We start from the raw sequence: 23,662 nt of genomic DNA, 5'->3' as shown, positions 1-23,662 counted from the left end.
AGAATAAAAGAAACCATGTATATAGCAATGTTTATACACAAATATGCAAGCTTCTACCATTTACTTCTGCTCAAAGAAAGGCATATACCTTAGTATTTTTTAACAAGCCCGTTTGATATAAACTTGCTGACCTCAAGGTATCTGGAAGATAACATAATGCTGTATACTAATATCAGACTTTGTCTCTAATACTGAAAATACTAAACTTATTAAAAAAGATACAGAACAATCAATGGACAATATATGTTAAAATATTTTTCCAGTACAGCCTAAATACAATTGAGAAACAGGATTTGGGGATGGATATATGGGGTGGGAAAGACAAGCTAATACTTTGGTTACACAGCTTTAACTTTAAAAAATCCTACTGCAGGTGCATTTAAAATCTTAAAAAATGGCCAGATGGATTCAGTCTTAGGTAAAACAAAAATCTGCAATGCAAAATTATATAAATAGTAGCAATGTATTTTGTAAGCTTGCCTTTGCAGAGTGTGTAAACTCATTTCTCTAGAAGGCAGAGAGATGACTTGATGCTCATTCCAGATCCCTTTTTATTTAATGCTTTTTATGCCTATGATCTATACCACTGAACGGTGCTATAAAGGGGCCTCCAAAGTAACAGAGCTTCAACTCGGCACCTTCCCAAACTGTAAATAAACTTAACGTGCTTGAACTAGAGCTGGCACTCCTGTGGCTCAGTAGAGGTTTATGGCTATGCAGAGCCTGTGGTGCAGTTATCAGACCTGCACCCACCATGTCCTTATGGCTGGACTTAGGCAAACACATTTTGCTTTTAAGATCAATCCAGGCTCATCTGCAACAGCACTCTGCGAAGTTTATCTGAAACAGCAGGTAATTACAATGACTTGCCCAGCTAACACAGGCTCTAAGTGTTGTATGTCTGAGTTACCCACAGCAAGTTTATGTCTCCACAATTACAATTTAACTGGAAAAACATGCACTTTCAACTAGACATCCAAGTTATTCATCTTCAGCACAACACTACCATCAAATAATACCTTCTTGGCTATCACACCTGCTAGCCTTCACATTAGATACAACATCAGTGCTTTTTAAATCAAAGATCACTTTAAAGCAACACACAATTATGCATAATGTTTCTTCTCTCCCGGACTGACCTGAATGCATGCATTCTAGGCATACAGAGGAGCAGAAATGGAACAGGTTTTGTGGAAGAAAGGATCACCCCATTCACACAAGAGCACAAAATATTTTATGACCTCTTCATAGAATCATAGAATAGTTAGGGTTGGAAAGGACCTTAATATCATCTAGTTCCAACCCCCCTGCCATGGGCAAGGACACCTCACACTAAACCATGTCACCCAAGGCTTTATCCAATCTGGTCCTGAAGACTACCAGGGATGGAGCATTCACTACCTCCCTGGGCAACCCATTCCAGTACCTCACCACCCTAACAGTAAAGAATTTCTTCCTTATATCCAGTCTAAGCCTCTGCTGTTTAAGTTTCAACCCGTTACCCCTTGTCCTATCACTGCAGTCCCTAATGAATAGTCCCTCTCCAGCATCCCTGTAGGCCCCCTTCAGATACTGGAAGGCTGCTATGAGGTCTCCATGCAGCCTTCTCTTCTCCAGGCTGAACAGCCCCAACTTTCTCAGCCTGTCTTCATACGAGAGGTGCTCCAGTCCCCTGATCATCCTCATGGCCCTCCTCTGGACTTGTTCTAACAGTTCCATGTCCTTTTTATGTTGAGGACACCAGAACTGCACACAATACTCTTCAGCACTTTTCCCCCACTCAAGACAGTAACAACAGGAAAGCTTCAAAGGTTGCATTGCAAACTGAAAAAAAAAATGCTTACATTTGAGAAACACCTCTTCAAACAAAGAAACGGAACCCAAGAGATAATTTTCCCATCAAGGACATGGAAACAGAATTGGCTGGAATAGTGCCAACTTAAAGGATGGAGAAACATATGCTCTGGACAGCTAGGTCTCCAAGACTGCTCAGTAATTGCTGGCTTACACCTTTACTAGACAACACAAAATGAAAATCCAGGATTCATCCCATGCCATAATGCACAATACCTTACCCTAGGTATTCTTTTATGTAAGAAACTATATGTATTCAGTTTGCCCCTACTGCAGTGAAGAAGTACAGCTGAGAAGACATTTTTGTACCCTAATACCTTGAAATGCACTACAATATAGGATATGAGAAAATACGTACGAGGCAACAACCATCATTACCTACAAGTTTTGTGTGGAATCAGCCTTGATTCACATGCTCATGGTTTCTAAGGCAATCCTTTCCTAAGAGCACATATAAATACGCTTAGTCTTAGAAGAAAATTAGGATGCTAAGACAGCAAACAGCCTTTGGGGCAAGGTGTGCCTTATGTGAAACACAAATACCAACTAAGACAGCAATCTACATACACATGCTGAAAACTGAGGGCTCCTGGGCAAAGCTGTTTTACAACTAAAGAAGAAGATTACTGCAGTAGTTGCTCAGAAGTAGGGTGACAAAAGATTAAGACCATGACAATTAAAGACATGAAGAAATGGAAAAGGCAATTTTAAAATAATTACATACATGAACAATTAATTAGTAATATAGTCAACATTATAATGACATAAGGCACATATCAATGATGATTCAATAACTCATTTTAGAAAAGGATCTAACACTAGCAAAATAAATATTCTGTAGGAATCTATGGTTGACCTAGAGAAACCCAACAGTATTTCAAGTATACGTCAGATTGCTTCTGAAAGCAAAACAAATGTATTTTGTACCTAAAGCTCTGGCATTAATGAACTTTATACAATTTCTTTGTGAAAATACAGTTTGCACATAGCTGATTTATATTCATCATGTTTTTCTGAATGCTTGTCTAGTTTTCAGCTGTCACATTTAAAGGCTTCTAGACATCTGTTAAACTGGTATTGCAAATAAAGACCAGTTTTCAGATACTTAATAAATGCTTCAAAGGCTCAAATTCAGGAAATGGAGAAACAAAATAATTCTTTTTCTTAAAGGTAACTTCATAAGTCATTCAGTTATTCACAAAATTAATTGCAGTTTTAATAATGTTTTCTTTTTCCATATTGCACTTAAAACTGAAAGTTGTTTTTCACACTACTTCCAGCTCTGTTAAATGTTGATGCAGATAAGGAATTCAGAAAAAGGCATTAACATTAGCTGGGTGAACACTGAAGCAAAGTATTACCAGACCATTATAAATGCTAAAGCTGTCTGAAACACCTGAAGCTTACTCTAAAATGAAATACTCTCATTGTTGACTATAGGATTAATTAACATTTTACACAGCTTTCAAATTACACCTTCGCAAATCAGGTAGTTTTAAGTTGAAAAACTTCCACATGATTGCCTAAACTACTCCTAACCATGGCACGTGTTTAATGAGGTCCCTAGGTTGTGCATAATTGATGTGAAATTGCTTCGCACATCATCTAATGTACCTCGGCGTTACAGGAGTCTTCCATTTCGCTTACACTGCTCACAGGAGGAGTGGCACAGCACAACACCTTAACTCCAGAGTTTCATCTCAGGACCTATTTTCAGCAGGCAACTATTAAACAAAACCACAAATATCCTGGAGTGATTCTTACATACCCCAAGTCTGAAGTGCAGTGCAGGCACATTTTTAAAAATAACAGAACACTTTTACATATCTTTTGGTAACCAGAAAGTCAAACACTAAAGAGGAAATTCAGAAAAGGTGACAGGTTTGATACAGAAAAATAAACATTGTTTTAAAGCAAAAAACCTTTCAAGTATGTTGCAGCAAACTGAAACTTCAGAGAACATAATACCATCTGTTTATACAAAAAAAATATCACAGTGGTTCAGAAAATGTTACTGCCAGATTGATAAATCTGCAGGGAAGACTTAGAGCCATCTCTGTTAAACCAACTCTGTTCTAGGTACCTTTCACCGGAAACAACTATGCAGAGTCTTAAATTAACAATGCATGAAATCCATTAATTCTAATGCAATCTTTCCAGTGGCTTAACAATGCAGTTTACAGGTTCATATATTGTCTCTAACCGCATGATCCAGTCAGATGACAGGTTGACTTTTTCTGAATATAGTTTCCTTCATGTATTTCTGTCACCTCACCTGAATATCAGGACAATAACTGTAATCTAAGGAATCAACTGAGAAGGGGAGGACATTCCAGGAAATAAACTGACACATAGAATCACAGAATAGTTAGGGTTGGAAAGCTCTAGTTCCAACCCCCCTGCCAAGGGCAGGGACACCTCACACTAAACCATGTCATCCAAGGCTTCATCCAATCTGGTCCTGAAGACTACCAGGGATGGAGCATTCACTACCTCCCTGGGCAACCCATTCCAGTAGCTCACCACCCTAACAGTAAAGAATTTCTTCCTTATATCCAGTCTAAACCTCTGCTGTTTAGGTTTCAACCCGTTACCCCTTGTCCTATCACTACAGTCCCTAATGAAGAGTCCCTCACCAGCAACCCTATAGGCCCCCTTCAGATACTGGAAGGCTGCTATGAGGTCTCCATGCAGCCTTCTCTTCTTCAGGCTGAACAGCCCCAACTTTCTCAGACTCTCTTCATATGGGAGGTGATCCAGTCCCCTGATCATCCTCGTGGCCCTCCTCTGGACTTGTTCCAGCAGTTCCAGGCCCTATTTATGTTGAGGACACCAGAACTGCACACAATACTCCAAGCAAGGTTTCATGAGACCAGAGTAAAGGGGCAGGATCACCTCCTTTGACCTGCTGGTCACGCTGCTTTTGATGCAACCCTGGATACAGCCGGCTTTCTGGGCTGCAAGTGCAGACTTAAGTTGGCTCATGTTAAGTTTTCTCATCGCCCAGCACTCCCAAGACCTTCTCTGCAGGGCTGCTCTGAATCTCCTCTCTGCCCAACCTGTAGCTCTGCCTGGGACTGCTCCCACCCAGGTGTAGGACCTTGCACTCAGCATGGTTAAACTTCATGAGGTTGGCATCAGCCCACCTCACAAGTGTGTCAAGGTCCCCCTGGATGCATTCCTTCCTCCAGTGTATCATCCAAACCACACAGATCGGTGTCATCAGCAAACTTGCTGAGGGTGCACTCAATCTCACTGTCCGTGTCACCAACAAAGATGTTGAACAAGACTGGCCCCAACACCCATCCCTGAGGGACATCGCTCTTTACTGGTCTCCAGCTGGACAATGAGCCATTGACCACAACTCCTTGAGTGTGGCCATCCAGCCAGTTCTTTATCCACCGAGTGGTCTATCTATCAAACTGATGTCTCTCCAATTTAGAGACAAGGATGTCACATGGGACAGTGTCCGTCCCTTTGCACAAGTCCAGGTAGATCATGTCAGCTGCCCTACCCCTGTCCATCAGTTCTGTAGTCCCATCATAGAAGGCCAGCAAATTGGTCAGGCAGGATTTCCCCCCAGTGAAGCCACGGCGGCTGTCACCAACCACCTCATTGTTTCTCATGTGCCCTAGCATGCCTTCCAGGAGAATCTGCTCCCAGATTTTGCCAGGCACAGAGGTGAGACTGACTGGTCTGTAATTCCCTGGGTCATCCATTTTCCTCTTCTTGAAAATGGGGGCTATATTGCTCTTTTCCCAGTCATCAGGAACTTCATCCGACTGCCATGATTTTTCAAATATAATGGGCAGTGGCTTAGCAACTTCATTTGCCAGCTGCCTTTTCTTGGCCAACATTCACCTTATTACAGTTCCATAAAAAGATTACCTAATTTAATGAAACACAATGACCTGAACCTAATTTCACATTCAAAAAATCACTTGGAGCCCCAGTCAGTATGAAGGAGCTGTTTACTATTCGAACATCAGCTTTACACACCTCACAACAACCCACACTCCATACTGAATTCCAGTTCAAACTTGCACAGTGCCCCCTCTCCCATCTATAGAAAAATACAATACAGACATTTGTAAAATTAGAAGGAACTCTGTCTCTCCTCTTAAACACAAAACAATCTGTGTGTAGGCCAGCTGGCAGCACAAAAGGCTCTAAGCAAAGGAGGAAGTATGCCTTCCCCGTGACAATAAAAATTAACAAATTACATTGCTTGGAAAAGAATATTTACATAAAACTTACTTTGTAAGTGACTCATAAAATATCTAAAATTCAATTTCTTTTTCCAAATTCTTAACCTGGTAAATAAAAAGTCTGTACTTATTTATCAGTGGTCAATAAAAATACCCTTAGTAAAATCCAAAATTCTGCTAAATTCAGTATTTCATATTGTCTTCAAAAGAGCATTTCAAGAAGCTGTATTACTTTTTGAAAGAGGCACTCACAAAAAAAGTCTAATAATCTGATTCTAATCTTCACAACTGATTTGGTTCCCCAAATCCCAGTTGATTGCAACAGATAAGTAAACCTACCATCTCACATACAGAGACCTTTCTTAAAACCATCATATCCAGATATATGTCTAAGAGAATTATAAAGTACCCCAAGAATCATGGGGTGCTTTGAGTTTTCTTCATCCAGATTAGTAGTGACTGAAAGTAGGAACTCAAATGGAGAAAACTAAGCATTTTATTTAAGACTGAACATGCTGAAGTACATGCAGCTACTTTAGTGTTGACAGAGAATCTTCTGCAGGTGAGGTACTCTCAGATGCTCTAAACCAGGGTGCTTTCTTACAACACATATGTCTCTCCAGTCTTTGGACTGCTTATGCTCCCTAGACCCATCCTTCTCTCCACAGATGTAACAGTACACACTCCCCATTCCTTACTTCCCTTTCTGACTCAGAAATCCTTGCATCCTCTACTCCACCAAGTCCAGCTTTGGGGCCAACCTCCTTCATTTCCTGCCTCCAGTAGAGGTGTTCCTGTGCTTCCTCGAAGCAGAAGCAGTTCCTTCAATCCTCACAAACGCCAGACCTTGCACTTCACACATAGGCAAGAAACTGCATCTCCCCTCTAATTTTCTAGAAGTGCTGAGCCAGCCTGGACTACCCCGTAAAACAGGAATCTTTCTAACTACCAATTATGACTATGGATTATGGAATAAAAAAAATGTTTTAAAAATCAGAAACAAAGTAAAACTTTTCCAGATCCTGAATCAAAGCAGAAATACAACTTTAAGATTTACTAAGGATAATATGAAGACAAAAAGAAAAAACACCAAAACCAAAAACACAACAACAAAGAGAAGCCTGAATTAGTAGAGGAAGATTTGGGCACCTGTAAACACAGTGAGGAAAAGACAAGAGACCAGAATCCAAGAGCACTGAGGATGAACTAATCTTCTAGGGAGACATCATGGCTATCTGCAGAGCTGCTGACAAATGCTAGTCAACTACTCAATAATTCAGAGTTCTTTAGCAGACAGCAAAGCATAGCCCTCTATATTTTCTCCTTGCAACTATGGGTGAACTTTTATCTTTAATGTTTATCTTAGTGAAGAATTTGGGAGCAGGAAAGGAGGGAACTTCTTCATAGAAACAGAACCAGCAATTTTTTATTGTTTTATTACTTTTAGTGAGCTTCCTGCAATTTAAATCTTTTCCAGCCTAATATTTACACATTTTATGAACTGTAATGGCCAAGCCAGCCATTGCATTACCCACTGAATAAAAATAATTCCAGTGTGTTATAGAAGGGGGCAGATTGCACCCATAAAATTTCATAGCTACTGAAAGTCAGGTTCCAGCTTAGGGACAGACTAGCAGTTATTAAAGGTAGTATGTATATACATAAATAAGGATAGCAAATTCATGTTTAATTTTTTCATCTTAAACTGACCTGCTCCTTCTAGTTATTTCAATTAGCACATGACTCCCATGGAGGGGCCGTGACATCAGCCGCAGCACTGGGGCAGAGCGCAGGTAAAAAGCCTGACCTACAAGCACCAGTAGCACTTGGAAGCTTCTCTTTGCTTTGCAGGAAGAGAAGTGAGAGGACAGTTACTGCTGGAAGTCAGTCAAGGATTTCTCCAGGGAAGAGGAAGATACTTTTTTCTCCAAGCAGAGCTCTTCAGTAGCAGCTGCTGGCAAACACAGCAGCCCCTTGAGTTTTCCCTTTTCATATTGCTCCTCTCTCAAACCAGGTGATTTCCCCAAGGCTGAGAACACCTTCTGCAGTGGAACTGAAGCTGTAACACCCTAAGGATTATATTTGCAGGGTTAGTCATACAGCCAGGAACTTGAAACTGGCATGTTCCCTAACACTGCTTCTGTCAGGTTACTCTGGTCAATACCCCAGCCTCTCAGCCAAAAGCAGATGTTTATACTGCTATTCTGGGAACCTCACCCAAAATGTTTCACAAGCCACAATAAGAGGTTAATAATAAAACCAGAGATGAGCTCAGACAGCTAATTTTCAACACTACATTTTATGCCTGAATTCCCTGCATCAAATCATGTTAAAATACTAGGCAGCCACAAATAGCAATCAGTCACAGGTTGCCATCATCAGTGCCAAAATATTAACAGCTGAACCTGAAATTGGGTAAACCTGAAGCTCGAGAAAGTGAGCAGCGCTCAGGGATTGTTGTATTAAGCAACTGGAACTTGAGCTTTTCCACTTCAAAAGGTCAGGTTAATATTCGAAGTAACTAACAATTCAGAGGTTGTTTAACAGTAAAGAAAGACCGGCAGCAACAAAATGAAGACTGCAACTAGCAGAATATTGAGATACTGGCATTTGTCTAGAAATAGGTAGCATAAGACCACATGCAAATGCATAGAAAGCCACAAAACCAATTCCTGTTGTTAAGCAATGCTCCAGCTGAACCATTTCCTAGCACTGCTCAGCCAGCTGGCACGGACAGAGCCACCAAAGCTCCAACAGCGATTTCACACACTGCTCCCTGTGGAGCACAGGCGAGGCCAGAATGGCCACTTCACATCACATTTTCCTCAGAAGCTCGCAGCATGCATTTATTCAAACCCAATATCAAACAGCAATATTTTCTAAGGTGGTTTAAGAAAACACTACTCCTGAACAAGGGTCAGCAGCTCCAATATCAAATACTGAACCTATATTCACAACTTCAGAGTACTCTCTATATAAAAAATCAATATTTAACTGCTACGTGCATTTCTAAGCACAATTCTGATACTGTGAAACACTCATACAAAAGATCCAAAATAAGACAATCGATATAATTTATGCTGCTTCTCAAACATTTGTTTTGTTTAATATCAAATGAAATGCAGCTGAGAACTGAATCTTTACAGCCAAACACACCACGTACCATGCACAATCAGGAAAATTAAGAACAAAGTAACAAATGCACACACACAGTAAATTGCTCCCAAAATGACATAAGTTTTGCAATGATTCTCCTTTCAAAACAGATGGATTTTGCTTTTTATCAATAAATCTCTTATTGGGAGGATTTCACTTAATCCACCTTCCTACTCTTGCACCTCAGTTACTCTATATTCTAAAATACTGTCACATAATGCCACTCCATAAGTTACAGCAATTACACTACAAAAAAAAATACTAGCATACAGTAGTCATTCACAAGTTAAGGTACTGCTTGTTAATGGTACAGAGACAATAACAGATTTTGACAAAGCACAGAAAAAGAAACAGATCGAACTGCACATTTCTATTTATCTTCTGCACACTCATATTACCTAAACCAGTCTGGTGACTGGCCTCACCTCTGGCACTTTCAATGCTACTCAGTTTTATCTCCCCCTTTACGACAACCACTAAAGCAGCTGGTCACAGGGGAAAATTATCCACAGCCTGTTGTCTTAGGCTCTGTCTGGCAATTAAGTAAACATCAGTAAACATCACAAACATCAGTAGCTCTAGCTTTGTAATACGGCAAACTGAAGTAAAACAAGATTAAGATTCAGAAAACAGAAGAATGAGAAAATAAGTCAAAATATGGTCTAAAAATGGTCTAAAAATCAGATTTCCAGTAGCCTGAAGACAAAGAAAGAAAGAAGCATTAATGAATGCATTCTATCAGCTCCATGAACAGATGTGAACATTCGTGCTTGGTTATCTACTATTCCTTTAGCCATCTCCCTCTCCTCAAAGGAAGCAGGGAAGTCTGACGGTTTGTGGCAAAGGAGATGAAACCTGTCACTTCTTTAACATCTGCGAATATTAACTTTGTGCTATCCAGATTTCTTGGTTTCTGGAATATATATTTTTAAAAGGCACATATTCTGAACATAAAGCAATCTCTAGAGAATGCCACTAACATAAATTTCTGAAACATCCTAACAACTGTACTGAGACTTACAAAGTTTAAGATTTACCCAAACTTTATCTGAGGCTTGCGAGTTAATTTTGGTGATAGTCAAATCAGTCCTGTTTATCCAAATCAACAACAGCAGCAGCAATTACAACCTCCCTCCCAGCATTTCTCATTGTCAAGTCAGTTCCTATAACATGACCAGTAAAGTCAACACAGCTGCTCTGGAATACCAGCATACCCTTCTCTGGAAAGTTCTCATCTGTGGCCAACGGCACTTACTTAACATACATATCCTCACCAAGTTATAAATCACTTCCGATTTTCTTTCTTACAATGACACTCTGCTACTATATGGAATTCTGTACTACAAGTCTTCCACGGTTTTGTATTTTGTGATAATGATATACATGACACAGAGATCAACACAGGAGGTTGCACAGAGAAATTATGCATTTGTAATGGAAGATACTGCAAATTCTTCTGTTCTTAAACATTATGTTTTTAAGAAGTGATTGATCAGATATTAGCAGAGACTCATAAGATAACTATATTCCTTTGTAAAATGGATTTGATTCACATGCCAGTAGGATGTAAATGAAGAGACAGACAGGCTGCAACATGCGGTATTAAAGAGCCTGTAAACAGGCATTTCTATTGCTGCAGATTCTTACCCTACCTTTCTTTTCTTTAACTGTGACTTTAATCACACACACACACACACACACAAAATAATAGGTAGCATTTTTCTAGAAGAAGCACTATCAAAATGAATAATGCTACATCTACACACACACACACACAAAATCCCCCTGCAAACACTGCTGTGCTGCACTTCATGGGGAGAATACAGCTTCTTCAGTGTAATGTCACATGAAGCTCCACTACAGATGGTTCCATGATGAATCCTATTATTGCAATATATGAAGTAACACTTTCCCGACTGTCTCTTGCAGGTCAGTTTTTTCTGCAGAAATCATAACGCAGAATGGCTCTATCAAAAGAAAACTTGCCTAATTCTACAGTTTGCAAAGAATCTGTTATGACAACAGATTAAAAGACTATTCTTAGCAAAGCTTTTTTTCTGAAATAATAGGCTGAGGCAAGGATCTTCCAATTCCTTAATCCTTTTTCACGTAAAAGATTATACAAAAGGAGAGTAAATGGGGAGAAAATCAAGGCAAACATTTTTAAAAAAAGCTTAAAATATTCAAGTTAACAGCAGGACATTATTTGTAATTCCCTTTTTTTTAAAAAAAAAAAAAAGGACTATTCTTAGAATATGAAATCAGTGAAAATTCAGAGAAGCAAAACTTCAAAAAGCTGTTCCATTTTAAGTATCCAACTTAACTGTGTCAAAAATGCAATATGAATGCATGCTGCTGGAACCCAAAAAATGAATTAAAAATCTCACTTAAACCACACTTCTGCCAAATGACTGGGACTACTGTATTCAAGAGAATGCTATTCCATAGATTTTCTGCAGAATCATGTCATGGTCCATTTAGCTTACTCAGGGACTTGAAAAAGCTTAACCATAATCAGTAACATTGTATAGTTAGGGTTGGAAAGGACCTTAAGATCATCTAGTTCCAACCCCCTTGCCATGGGCAGGGATACCTCACACTAAACCGTGTCATCCAAGGCTTCATCTAACCTGGTCTTGAAGACTACCAGGGATGGAGCATTCACTACCTCCCTGGGCAACCCATTCCAGCGTCTCACCACCCTTACAGCAAAGAATTTCTTCCTTATATCCAGTCTAAACCTCTGCTGTTTAAGTTTCAACCCGTTACCCCTTGTCCTATCACTACAGTCCCTAATGAAGAGTCCCTCCCCAGCATCCCTGTAGGCCCCCTTCAGATACTGGAAGGCTGCTATGAGGTCTCCATGCAGCCTTCTCTTCTCCAAGCTGAACAGCCCCAACTTTCTCAGCCTCTCTTCATATGGGAGGTGCTCCAGTCCCCTGATCATCCTCGTGGCCCTCCTCTGGACTTGTTCCAGCAGTTCCATGTCCTTTCTATGTTGAGGGCACCAGAACTGCACACAGTACTCCAGGTGAGGTCTCACAGGAGCAGAGTAGAGGGGCAGGATCACCTCCTTCGACCTGCTGGTCACGCTGCTTTTGATGCAACCCTGGATACAGCTGGCTTTCTGGGCTGCAAGTGCAGACTTAAGTTGGCTCATGTTAAGTTTCTCATCGCTCAGCACTCCCAAGACCTTCTCTGCAGGGCTGCTCTGAATCTCCTCTCTGGCCAATCTGTAGCTCTGCCTGGGACTGCTCCCACCCAGGTGTAGGACCTTGCACTCGGCATGGTTAAACTTCATAAGGTTGGCATCAGCCCACCTCACAAGTGTGTCAAGGTCCCCCTGGATGCATTCCTTCCTCCAGTGTATCATCCAAACCACACAGATCGGTGTCATCAGCAAACTTGCTGAGGGTGCACTCAATCTCACTGTCCGTGTCACCAACAAAGATGTTGAACAAGACTGGCCCCAACACCCATCCCTGAGGGACATCGCTCTTTACTGGTCTCCAGCTGGACACTGAGCCATTGACCACAACTCTTTGAGTGCGGCCATCCATCCAGTTCCTTATCCACCGAGTGGTCTATCTATCAAACTGATGTCTCTCCAATTTAGAGATAAGGATGTCACATGGGACAGTGTCCATCCCTTTGCACAAGTCCAGGTAGATCACGTCAGCTGCCCTACCCCTGTCCATCAGTTCTGTAGCCTCATCATAGAAGGCCAGCAAATTGGTCAGGCAGGATTTCCCCTCAGTGAAGCCACGGCGGCTGTCACCGACCACCTCATTGTTTTTCAGGTGTGTAATCTAACTTGAAATTCCTAAGAAGAGAATAAATTATTAATCTTGGCACTACACTGTTTCACCTAACTACAAAAGGAATTGTTAATTCTAACTGCACCACAGGAGTTTGCCTGCATATGCTAGTCTTCTGCCCATCCAGTGACAACTGGCAAATGAGTAGTATAGAAATACAGGCAAATCATCAGGAAAATAAATCAGTAAATAATACTCTGAGTACTTCAATGAGATCTGTACAAGGTTAGAAGTGAAATCCCTTTCCAGGATTACTTCTGGGGTAGGAGGAAATGCTTACTCTTTAACCTCTTGTTGTAGGGGAAGGTGAAGCTAAATGTTTCAGCAGAAGAAACAGATCAAAATATTCTCTAACTCCTTTAAAGGACACAAGCAAACAAAAGCTACCAAGTGACCTAAAACAGTTGTTAAATATCAGTGATGAAGAGAACAGTAGCTACAGGACATTATAGGAATCAAGGAGCACGTAACGTCTGGGAAAAATGTTCTCAGGATGTTTTAAAACTACATTTAAGAATTCTTTCAATAGTTCTACAGAAAAAACACTCTAAACATTTAAACTTTAAATTCCACTTACAAAAAGTTATAATCCAATTATGAATGTGCTACTTTCACTAATTCATGGATTTATCTGTCAAGTACAAGTAGCCTAATGTGCCCTGAAATCCTGTCTAAAGTATTTGGCATATAATACCTCAGTAATAAGAGCTTTAGAATGGAACAAAGTACTCCAAAATATATTACAATCTCAGCCCTAACAATCCCTTCACAGATACCTCTAGTAATGCAGCACAGTACTTTGTACAATAATTTTATGGGACTGGGGTGGGAAGCAAGGCAGAACAGTTCAAAATAAAGGCTTTACTATCTAGGTAGTTTTAAGAAATATACACTAACCTACAAGATGCATTACTAATGGCGATAGCCTGTTCTGTTGCCCTATTTCTCTTATGCCTCGGTAGTGCCTGATGTTCTATCCTAGCAAAAAAAGATCTAACACGTAAGTTCCCAAACTAGGAAGAGTCTAAGAATTCCCATTCTTTAAACAAGAACAAAAACTCACTTCAGAAGTTAGTTTTCTCTTTCTTTCTTTCTTTCCTTCCTTCTTTTCTTTTTTTCTTTCTTTCCTTTCCTTTCCTTTCCTTTCCTTTCCTTTCCTTTCCTTTCCTTTCCTTTCCTTTCCTTTCCTTTCCTTTCCTTTCCTTTCCTTTCCTTTCCTTTCCTTTCCTTTCCTTTCCTTTCCTTTCCTTTCCTTCTTTCTTTCTAGCTGTGCATCATATGCTAGAGCTAGCGGCTATGGACACAAAGAGTCATGATGAGAAATTTTCTGAAGAAAACTCAGAAGAAGGAATTTTAAATAAACTAAAAGAGTGGGAGAATAAAGTAGCTCTACATCAAGATTTCTAACTTCTCTGAAGTGCCATGCTAATATTAATGAAACCTTTTTATGTCCAACATAATCTTATTAGAAACTGAACTTTCTTTTTTTTTCCTCCATCTCAACATATGAGTGGCACAAGAACCCTGTAATGCTCCAGTTTAAAAAAACAGCAAAAGAAACCCTCACTATTGCTCAGCAACAAGGAGTTTTGCATTGCAGCAACCATGCAAATGAACGTAACTCACTATTGGAAGGCTTCACTGCTCATAAAATGAACCCCAGCACCTACAAGGACCTTCCTCCTGCTGTGTGTCTCCTGAGTATTCATTTTCAGCACAATATAAAACAAGCAAACCCAGCCCACACTCTTCTAATAAAGCTTTTTAGGATACCATGTTACTATCCTTCCAGGATTCCAACATTCACTCAATGAACAATTAAGAATTTATCAAGATTTCAACTGAGAGAGGGTAGACTGAGATTAGATATAAAGAAGAAATACTTTACTGTGAGGGTGGCAAGTCACTGAAAGAGCTTGCCCAGAGAAGCTGTGGCTGCTCCATCCCTGGAAATGTTCAAGGGCAGGTTGGATGGGGCTTTGAACAACCTGGCCGATTGGAAGGTGTCCCTGCCTATGGCAGGAGGATTGGAACCAGGTGATCTTTAAAGTCCTTTCCAACCCAAACCATTCTATGATTCACGCTGACTGGCATGTCAAACATGTGATTTGCTTTTACTGTTTCTATAGTAAAAATTAAGATTACATGCTCAAATCTATGCTTGTAGTTTGTCGTGATTTAAAACCCAACCACAGTCTCTCTCACACACACCACCACCAACCCCCCCACACTCCCAGAGGAATGGGGAGGAGAATCGAAGGAATGTAACTCCCATGGGTTGAGATAAGAACAGTTTAATAACTAAGGTATAACACAAATCACTATTGCTACTACCAATAATAATAATAGTGATAAGGGAAATAACAAGTGAAGAGAATACAACACCTCACCACCTGTAGACTGATAACTCTGCCTGACCAAGCACTGACCAATACCTCCTCCAACCCCCCAGAGCCCTAGCCCTTCTGGATAACTCTCGGTTACATCCTGAGCATGATGTGCTATGGTATGGAATACCTCTTTGGCTAGCTTGGGTCAGGTGTCCTGTCTCTGCTTCCTTCCGGCCTCCCCTCCTCCCTGGCAGACCATGAGACTCACAAAATCCTTGATCAGAGTAAACATTTGAGCAGTAACTACTAACATAGGTGCTATCAGCACCGTTCCCAGGCCGAAAAGTCAAAACACAGCACTGCACCAGCTACCAAGAAGGAGAAAAAAAATGACTGCAACTGCTGAACCCAGGACACAGTTCCACAACCAAGATCCTACAAGTATCATGACTACTGATAACTTTGCCCTGACATAATCTTAGGTGATAAAAGCTACTAAAGATTACATCTAGGGCTTACAAGGCTGTGCCATCCACAACACCAGATCTCCCCTCCGACTCTGTCTTACACACATGTGCACCCGTATTCGTATATTTAACTACCTATGGGTTCAAACCCCAGGAGAGCTGCTTTGCTGAGACACAGAACAATCACTTTGGGTTTTAACTTCCTCTTCTGCTCACCTCCCTTTCTTTAAGATTTCTTGTTAACATCACTGAATGGACAAATACAGAAGAATTAAAAGAAACATATGAGCTGCACAACACTGTCTTCTCAAGGCAACACAAATATTAATGACAGTAATACAGAAAGATTTACGGATCTGACATGGCTCTTGTACCTTCTCTCAGTTGCTATTAGCCCTACAAGCTCTCTGTAGTCATGAGCTGCTATGGTGATCAACTGGAAATCAGAGCAGGTCTGCTCCATGAAGCCACTTGCTCGAGTAACCATGCTCCAGCTAAGCATTAAGGAACCATCACACACCCAGCAGAAGATCAAAGCCTCACAGCAGCAGCTGCCGGTATGCTCTTCCACTACAGAAAGCAAAAGCTGGAGGAACTTCAGCTGGCTACAGGGTTGCTTACTCCGGGCTGTTCCTTTGGAAATGAGTTTTCTTGTTCATCACAATGATCATAGGCATGATAGGTACCATAACCTTTTTTTGTGTGCACGCTTTATGCTAGCCTGCAAGCACTTCTGGTCTAGCCAGCTGGAAAGCTCAATTCAGTGCAGAAATATTCCAGTATAGTCGCCAGCAGTCTTCAATGAAGATCCTTATCATGTCTCATTACTTTTCCCTCCACAGCTTCTGATACAGTTCTGAGCAGCCTTGTTATCAACATCACTGTGCCTTTGTTTTGCCAACTTCCTCAAGCTACTTTGAAAATAAAATTTAAAAAAAATCCATAAAGAGTAAAATCATAATGGGGCTTGAAAGCAGCCTCTGGAGGTCATCTACCTGCTCAAAACAGACAAACTTCACATTTGTATTCCTATCAGGCTGCTCTGGACCTTGTCCAGTCAAGTCTTCACAGATGGAGAGCACATGGCCCCTCTTGACTCCTGACGCAACTCTCACCCACTCCCATGCAACAGACATTTCCTTCAAGACCTACAGAAATTTCCATTCTTATGTCTTATGACCATTGATTCATCTTTTACTATATACTTCTAAGAGGAAAGCCACTGAGATAAGTGGCTATCATCTCTGTAATGCCTTGCTTAAAGATGGTTAAATAGAACAATTACCTTCTCCCTTAGCATTCTCTTCCTCAGAGCTGCAGACCCAGTACCTCCTCCTCACCCTCAGGTGCTCCAGTCCCCAACCATCTGAGCAACTCACTGCTAGATTCTGCTAGATTCCTTCCAGTCTGTCTCTCTCATGCAGGGCATGTATATATGTAATCTACCGCACAACACTGCAGGTGGAGCTCCATGGCTGCCCCACAAATGTGAACAGTGTTTTCCCTGTACTTGCCAGCCAGGCTCTTGCCAGTGTAGCTCAGTAAATTAGCCTTGAAGACTACAGAAGCCCACTGCTGAGTTCTGGTAGCTTCTCATGCATCAGAAGCCCCAGGTCCTCTTCTGCAAGAGTTGCTGCCAAGTCAGCAGTTCCTAGCAACTGACAGCAGCAGAAGCATTTTCATTTTATGCACCTTCACGCACAGGAACACATGCATGGTATTTCCATGACTTTGAGATCGCAATGAGAAACATGATACATAATGTTCATCCTTCTTACTTCACAATAAAAACACCAGACTAGAGACACTGCAGGTTATGCTCAGCAGACTAAGGTTTGGTTTTTTTTATAAATACTCAAAATCAGTAATTAGTGAATACGCTTTCCAGCAGCTCTGTAGAAGGCTTTCCCTTTTTAAGCGTATATACACATGATCACAAATACAGTATTTCTTTTGTTTGCAATACAAGTGACCATTAAGTGAAAGTGTATTTTCTGCAGTCACCATTTTAGTATTAGTCTACAATATCCAACTGAGAACGATTTAATAAGCATCCCGTCTGTTCACATATCAAGCAGCATTTATCCAACAACAGAAGTGACAATATGGGCAGCAACTAAGAGGTTTATTTAGAATGAAGCTTACAGGCAACGAATTTGGACAGAAAAGAACTAAAAATTATTTTCTAATCACTTTGAGGAAAAAAGCATCTGACATCAAGAAGAAATGTGTTGCTATTAATTATAAGCCTGGTACACCAAAATTATCGTTTCCTCACACAAATCTAAGAAAACGAAGGCCTTAGAAAACCTTTACAAAACAATTTTACAGAATAAGTAAGTCAGGGTAATGGTACTATACAAACAGCTGGTTGGGCAGGTCTCCATGCTGATAGAATCATAGAATAGTTAGGGTTGGAAAGGACTTTAAGATCATCTAGTTCCAACCCCCTTGCCATGGGCAGGGACACCTCACACTAAACCATATCACCCAAGGCTTCATCCAACCTGGTCTTGAACACCGCCAGGGATGGAGCATTCACTACCTCCCTGGGCAACCCATTCCAGTACCTCACCACCTAACAGTAAAGAATTTCTTCCTTATATCCAGTCTAAACTTCCCTTGTTTAAGTTTCAACCCATTACTCCTTTTCCTATCTCTACAGTCTCTAATGAATAGTCCCTCACCAGCATCCCTATAGGCCCCCTTCAAACACTGGAAGGCTGCTATGAGGTCTCCATGCAGCCTTCTCTTCTCCAGGCTGAACAGCCCCAACTTTCTCAGCCTGTCTTCATATGGGAGGTGCTCCAGTCCCCTGATCGTCCTCATGGCCCTCCTCTGGACTTGTTCCAACAGTTCCATGTCCTTTTTATGTTGAGGACACCAGAACTGCACACAATACTGCAAGTGAGGTTTCATGAGAGCAGAGTAGAGGGGCAGGATCACCTCCTTTGACCTGCTGGTCACACTCCTTTTGATGCAGCCCAGGATACAGTTGGCTTTCTGGGTTGTAAGCGCACACTGCAGCCGGCTCATGTTCATTTTCTCATCGACCAACACCCCCTTCTCCACAGGACTGCACTGAATTTCCTTTTTGCCCAACCTGTAGCTGTGCCTGGGATTGCTCTGACCTAGGTGTAGGACCTTGCACTTGGCATCTGACTCAACATCAGTAATAACCTCAGTGTCTTATGCACTCAGGTCCAGTTGCACGTGGAGGAGCTCTCACTTAAAGGCTTTGTAAAATATATAGCAGAAGCAAACTGCTATGTATTGTCTGCTGTATGATAAGTTAGAATGTTCCTTATGCTACAGAGAATGCTCTGCTTTCCAGCTCAGGAAAGGGGTCCTGCTACCATGTGCTTGGTGTGCTCCTTGAGCTCACACATCAAAGTTTTCATCAAGGAAATCTTAAGTCACACTTTCAAAGTATCCAGCAATTCTGGGTCTTTCTGATTTTGTTTTCTGTGACTTCATTCTTCAAATATTAATTTTCTTTAATTAAAGAGCTCATGCATACCTACACTTATTTAGTAAATATGAACAACTTGGGAAGCTCATCAATGACCTACATCTGCAGTCCCTTATTTTGAGTGAGAGTCGGGACAGGAGAGTAGGCATTTCAAGCCTTTTTTCCTGAAGACTTCATGCATTTGTGAGACACATTATAGCTTTTCCCAGCTTACTAAGAGAAATTTTGAAAGCTGAATTAAAAGCTGCACCTACCAATCAGAATAACTAAAAAGATAAATGCTACATATTTCTGAAGTGTCACAAAAGATGTGCATTTGCATTCCTACATGTCAAATATAGTCCTACAATATTTCTTTCTTTTTTCTTCACAAACACAATATTTAAAGAAAGCAGGAAAACACAGTTATCAGCACTGTGAGGATGTATCTTCTGCACCAGCCCCTTACTTCAAGTCCAGAAATTTTCAGATTGTTTTATTTTAGGACCCCTGTTGATACTACACACATGCTTTGAAACAATAGTCAGGTGTGCAAGAGGATGTCCTTCCTCATGAAGTTAATAACATAGAACTTCTATATCAACATTCATTACAAATGGGTCGTCATCCCAAATTAATTTTGGTCTCTACAGTGCATTCAAGAAACCAAAATGAACATCTTGTTCAGAATGCTTTTCAGTAACAGCAGCAGAAAACAAAGTCTGCAAATCAGATCTTTAAACAAGTACCTCTCAACATAGAACAGGTTTGCCCACATCCATCATTTTTGTCTTCAAGAAACTACTGCTTGATTTGTAAATACTTTTTTGCATGTGTATGACTGACAAGAATCCCCACCTAAGCAGCCTCCTTGTCTTCCAACCTGTCAATGGAATAGTTGTTTGTTCAGACACGTAAGGGAATTAATCAGGCTGAAAAATAGTCCAAGAGGAAGATCTTTTCAGCTGGATCAGTTAGCTCCTTGATCTATTTTGCCACATACCAGATGGTAAGGAATAGCAGGTAAGAGAAATTGCTTTAGCAAAGTAGCCAGTGAACATGAAACTATGGTGTGATGTTATAGAAATATAAATCCTTATAATTGCTCTGAAAACTCAAGGACTTTATCAACCAAGTATCTTTCACTAAGAACACAACAGCCACTGTTAAAAACAATATCTGCAAGTTCTGTAGTTTTATGCAAATACACCTTGTAATGGAGCAACAAATGCCTCTCTAAATACAGCTCATCTTTTCACAAGGACAGCCAGAAAAAGCCTTTATCAAATTTAAAGGTTTAAATGGAGATGGAATTTCACAAGAGGATTCTTGAGAGATTTGAAAACTACGTATTTAGATTATCAAACCACAGTAAAAAGTGTTTTGTAGAATCCATGCCCAAACTGTGTGAATTTCACAGCAGGCAAACAGCATAAGTAGTCTCAACTGGATTTTTAAAGTGCTTTCAAAAGCCAAGAGATCTTTCAGTAACATAAACAGAAGCCTGTTTCTGCAGGTTTTGAGTTAAGGACTAAGTTGTTTTTTTTTTAAAGGAAAGACTCACCACAATAAAATACAATTTTATTAATAAAAAATAGGATCAAAACTATATTAGTCCAATTGCTAAAGGGATACAGCAATGAACAAAAATACCTAGTAAAACTGTATACACACAGAGCACTTTTTCCCCCCCAAGGGGGGTGAGTGGGAAATTTAAGTTTAAGAAACAGTACACTATATAGACTACCAAGGACATTTATATTTGTCCAAAACACTGGATCAATCCTCAGAAATAAAGAGCTGAGCACATACTTTCCATGCATCTTTTAAACAATAAGCACTCAAACAATTTAGTTGTGAAGGATGAAAGAAACCAGAAACCACATCTACAATGAACAAATAACCAGGTAGCATTATAATCTCAAATACTATCCTATTAGCTCATGGTTTAAAAAACAAACAAACAAAAGAATAAACTCATTAATTTCAGGTAAGTAGCAGGCAGAAAACAAATTGTTGTCAAAATCTTTAAACACTTGTTTATTCCCTAACATTGGCATAGTAATACATCAATGTAACAAGTTTACCTAAACCGTTTGCAAAGAGGATTACATCTGTGTCCCTAAAAGCCAGAGGCCTTGGTCCCTAAAGATAAGGGTTAAAAGTTAAAAGCACACGACACATATAGAAAATGCACCTCTGTTCCTGCCTAGAATAAGCAGTACAAACCTTTAGGACTCAAAACCATATTATATCATTTTACTAATGTTTCTGACCTAGAAGTCTCCATGAAGTATACGGTAGCCCGGAAGATTACTTTGAACAATTGAATGCTTATACAAGCCAATGGTCCAAAAAGGTTGGGAACTTCTGCACTGGAGGACAGGAAGATACATTAAAATTCCTTTTTCAGACTGATGACAAAACTTCATACACCCTCTGCAACTGTGGGTTAGTCCTGTTCAGCAGATGTTTCTCTCTCCCTTTTCTGAATATAGTTCTGGTCAGCTGGCCCTTCGAACTCAATACCCATCAGGCAGCTGCAATTTGTCTGGTCCTGCACTGGCATCACCCACTCTGCAGAACTCCATACCTGGATCCTACTATCAAGCTAGTCTATGATACGCATCTTTGAACCAAGTGGGGTATAAAGACAAGATGGCTACCCCCACAGACTGAGATGAAAGCAGGGGACTATTTGACATTCAACATATTTTTGTTAACTATTATCTGAAGAATTAAGAGCTTTCCTTCATTATATACAAGGAATGTTCACATAAGTCAGTGCACTCACTCTGACAGTACCTTTAACTAGGTTAGGTGCATTTCCTTTTATGTTGCAGTTTAAACCATTTTCAAGTTGCCTAAAATACTGATATATCTGCAAATATATTAAGATTGAGGTTTCATACTATTTTGGCCTAGCAATGAATTTGTTGGCATCTCTGGAAGTGAGAACAGATGAGACCACCACTGGTTAAGTCTCTACACCAGTAAGTAAAACCCAGTTGCAGCCAGTAAGCTTGCTCAATTCCACATGCACATGCCCTAGGGCAAGTAATACTTTCCTTCCCCTAACAAGCCTAACACCCTTTGTGTTTATATTATCAGACAGGCCAAAGTGTGTAGGATTTTTTTTATTGTCTGAGAGGCTTCAGCTCGCCTGTTCTGTACAACATCAATATTCCATCATGCTATACACTCTAAACCATTACTGTAGATGGGGGGATGGTGGGTGAGAACAAATCAAGTGGGATTTACATTTGTAGATTATTATTAGGGGCGCTCAGATCAAACTCAAAAACCACTACAGATAAAAAGGCAAACTGGCTTTGGGAGCAAAACTGAATGTAAGCACACAGAGAAACTAAAGAGAAAAAGAAATCCTCTGCAAAGAAATAGCTCACTCCCTTCCCAATAAATATAAGAATTAAAAGACAAACAAATTAAAGACACCGCTGTACTCCCCCTGCCAAGCACCTATTATCTGGAGCAGTTACATTATCCCAGAGGGATATTTTTTACCCAGAGGGGCATTTCCAGAAGCAAGGTCATGGAAGTTGGCCGCAGAGGTAGCTCGCTTACTCACAGGGTAGCATTCCGACCCCTCGCCCGCAGACCCTTCCCTCCCCGGAGGCCGAACGAGAGCCCAGGCTGCAAGGCGACGTCGGCCCGGCCTGCCCCGGTTACCCCCGCTCCCCGCAGGAGGAGGAGTCCCGCGCCGAGCCTCCTGCCCCTCCTGCCACACCAACAAAGAGGTCCCCGCCATTATCCACAGAGACACCTCCAGCCCCAGCAGACAGGGAAGGTCAACAGACCGGAGAACCCCTCACCGCCGCCCGCCTCTGGGCAAGTGCACAGGTCGGCCCCAGCTCCCTCCCCACCGCTGCCCCACCGAAACATAAACAAAACCGACGACACCGGGCCCGGCCCCCGCAGCGCGGCCGCTCGCCCGCGTACCGTACCATACTACAAGGAACAGTGACATACTGCACAATACGATACCGTACGCTGCCACTCCCTGGCTCACCCTCACTCCCCCCACACTCCCACAGCTCCAGCGGGGCTACAACCCCCCAATACAACACTCACCACCGCCTCCTACCTCGGCCGCTGAGTAATGAGCCAGGGCCGGGCCGCGCACACGCACCGCGCTCCGCCCGCCCGCTGCGGCTGCCCGCCTCCTCCGCTCGCCTCGCCTCGCCTCGCCCCGCCCCGGTCCCGCTCCCGGCTCAGGGCTGCCGCTGCTCTCGTCTGCCTTCGGCGACGCGCTCGCGCTGCCCTTCACCGCAGGCTTGCCTCGTCCCGCGGCCTCGATCTGGCCCTTTCCGGGGCTGCGGGGCCCCGGCTGCCCGCGCATCCCTGCTTGGCACCAGCT

General features: G+C 41.4%; 1 protein-coding gene across 4 annotated transcripts in view; it reads right to left on the bottom strand.

The window, feature by feature from the left end:
- The window catches only part of MAPK8 (mitogen-activated protein kinase 8), a 60,275-nt gene extending 36,856 nt beyond the window's left edge, over positions 1-23,419 (bottom strand). For 3 of the 4 annotated variants that reach the window (XM_005153907.3, XM_031053376.2, XM_005153908.3), the window contains exon 1: positions 23,390-23,409. The gene's annotated coding sequence lies outside the window, so the exon portion shown is untranslated. Of the gene's footprint in view, positions 1-23,376 lie in introns of all 4 variants that reach the window. The other variant, XM_031053375.2, reaches the window with a different exon arrangement.
- Positions 23,420-23,662: the final 243 nt, after the last annotated feature.

Source organism: Melopsittacus undulatus, chromosome 4 (genome assembly GCF_012275295.1).
Source record: "Melopsittacus undulatus isolate bMelUnd1 chromosome 4, bMelUnd1.mat.Z, whole genome shotgun sequence".
NCBI classification, from domain to species: domain Eukaryota; kingdom Metazoa; phylum Chordata; class Aves; order Psittaciformes; family Psittaculidae; genus Melopsittacus; species Melopsittacus undulatus.
The sequence above is the reverse complement of the archived record's forward strand: the minus strand, read 5'-3'. Positions and strand labels throughout refer to the sequence as shown.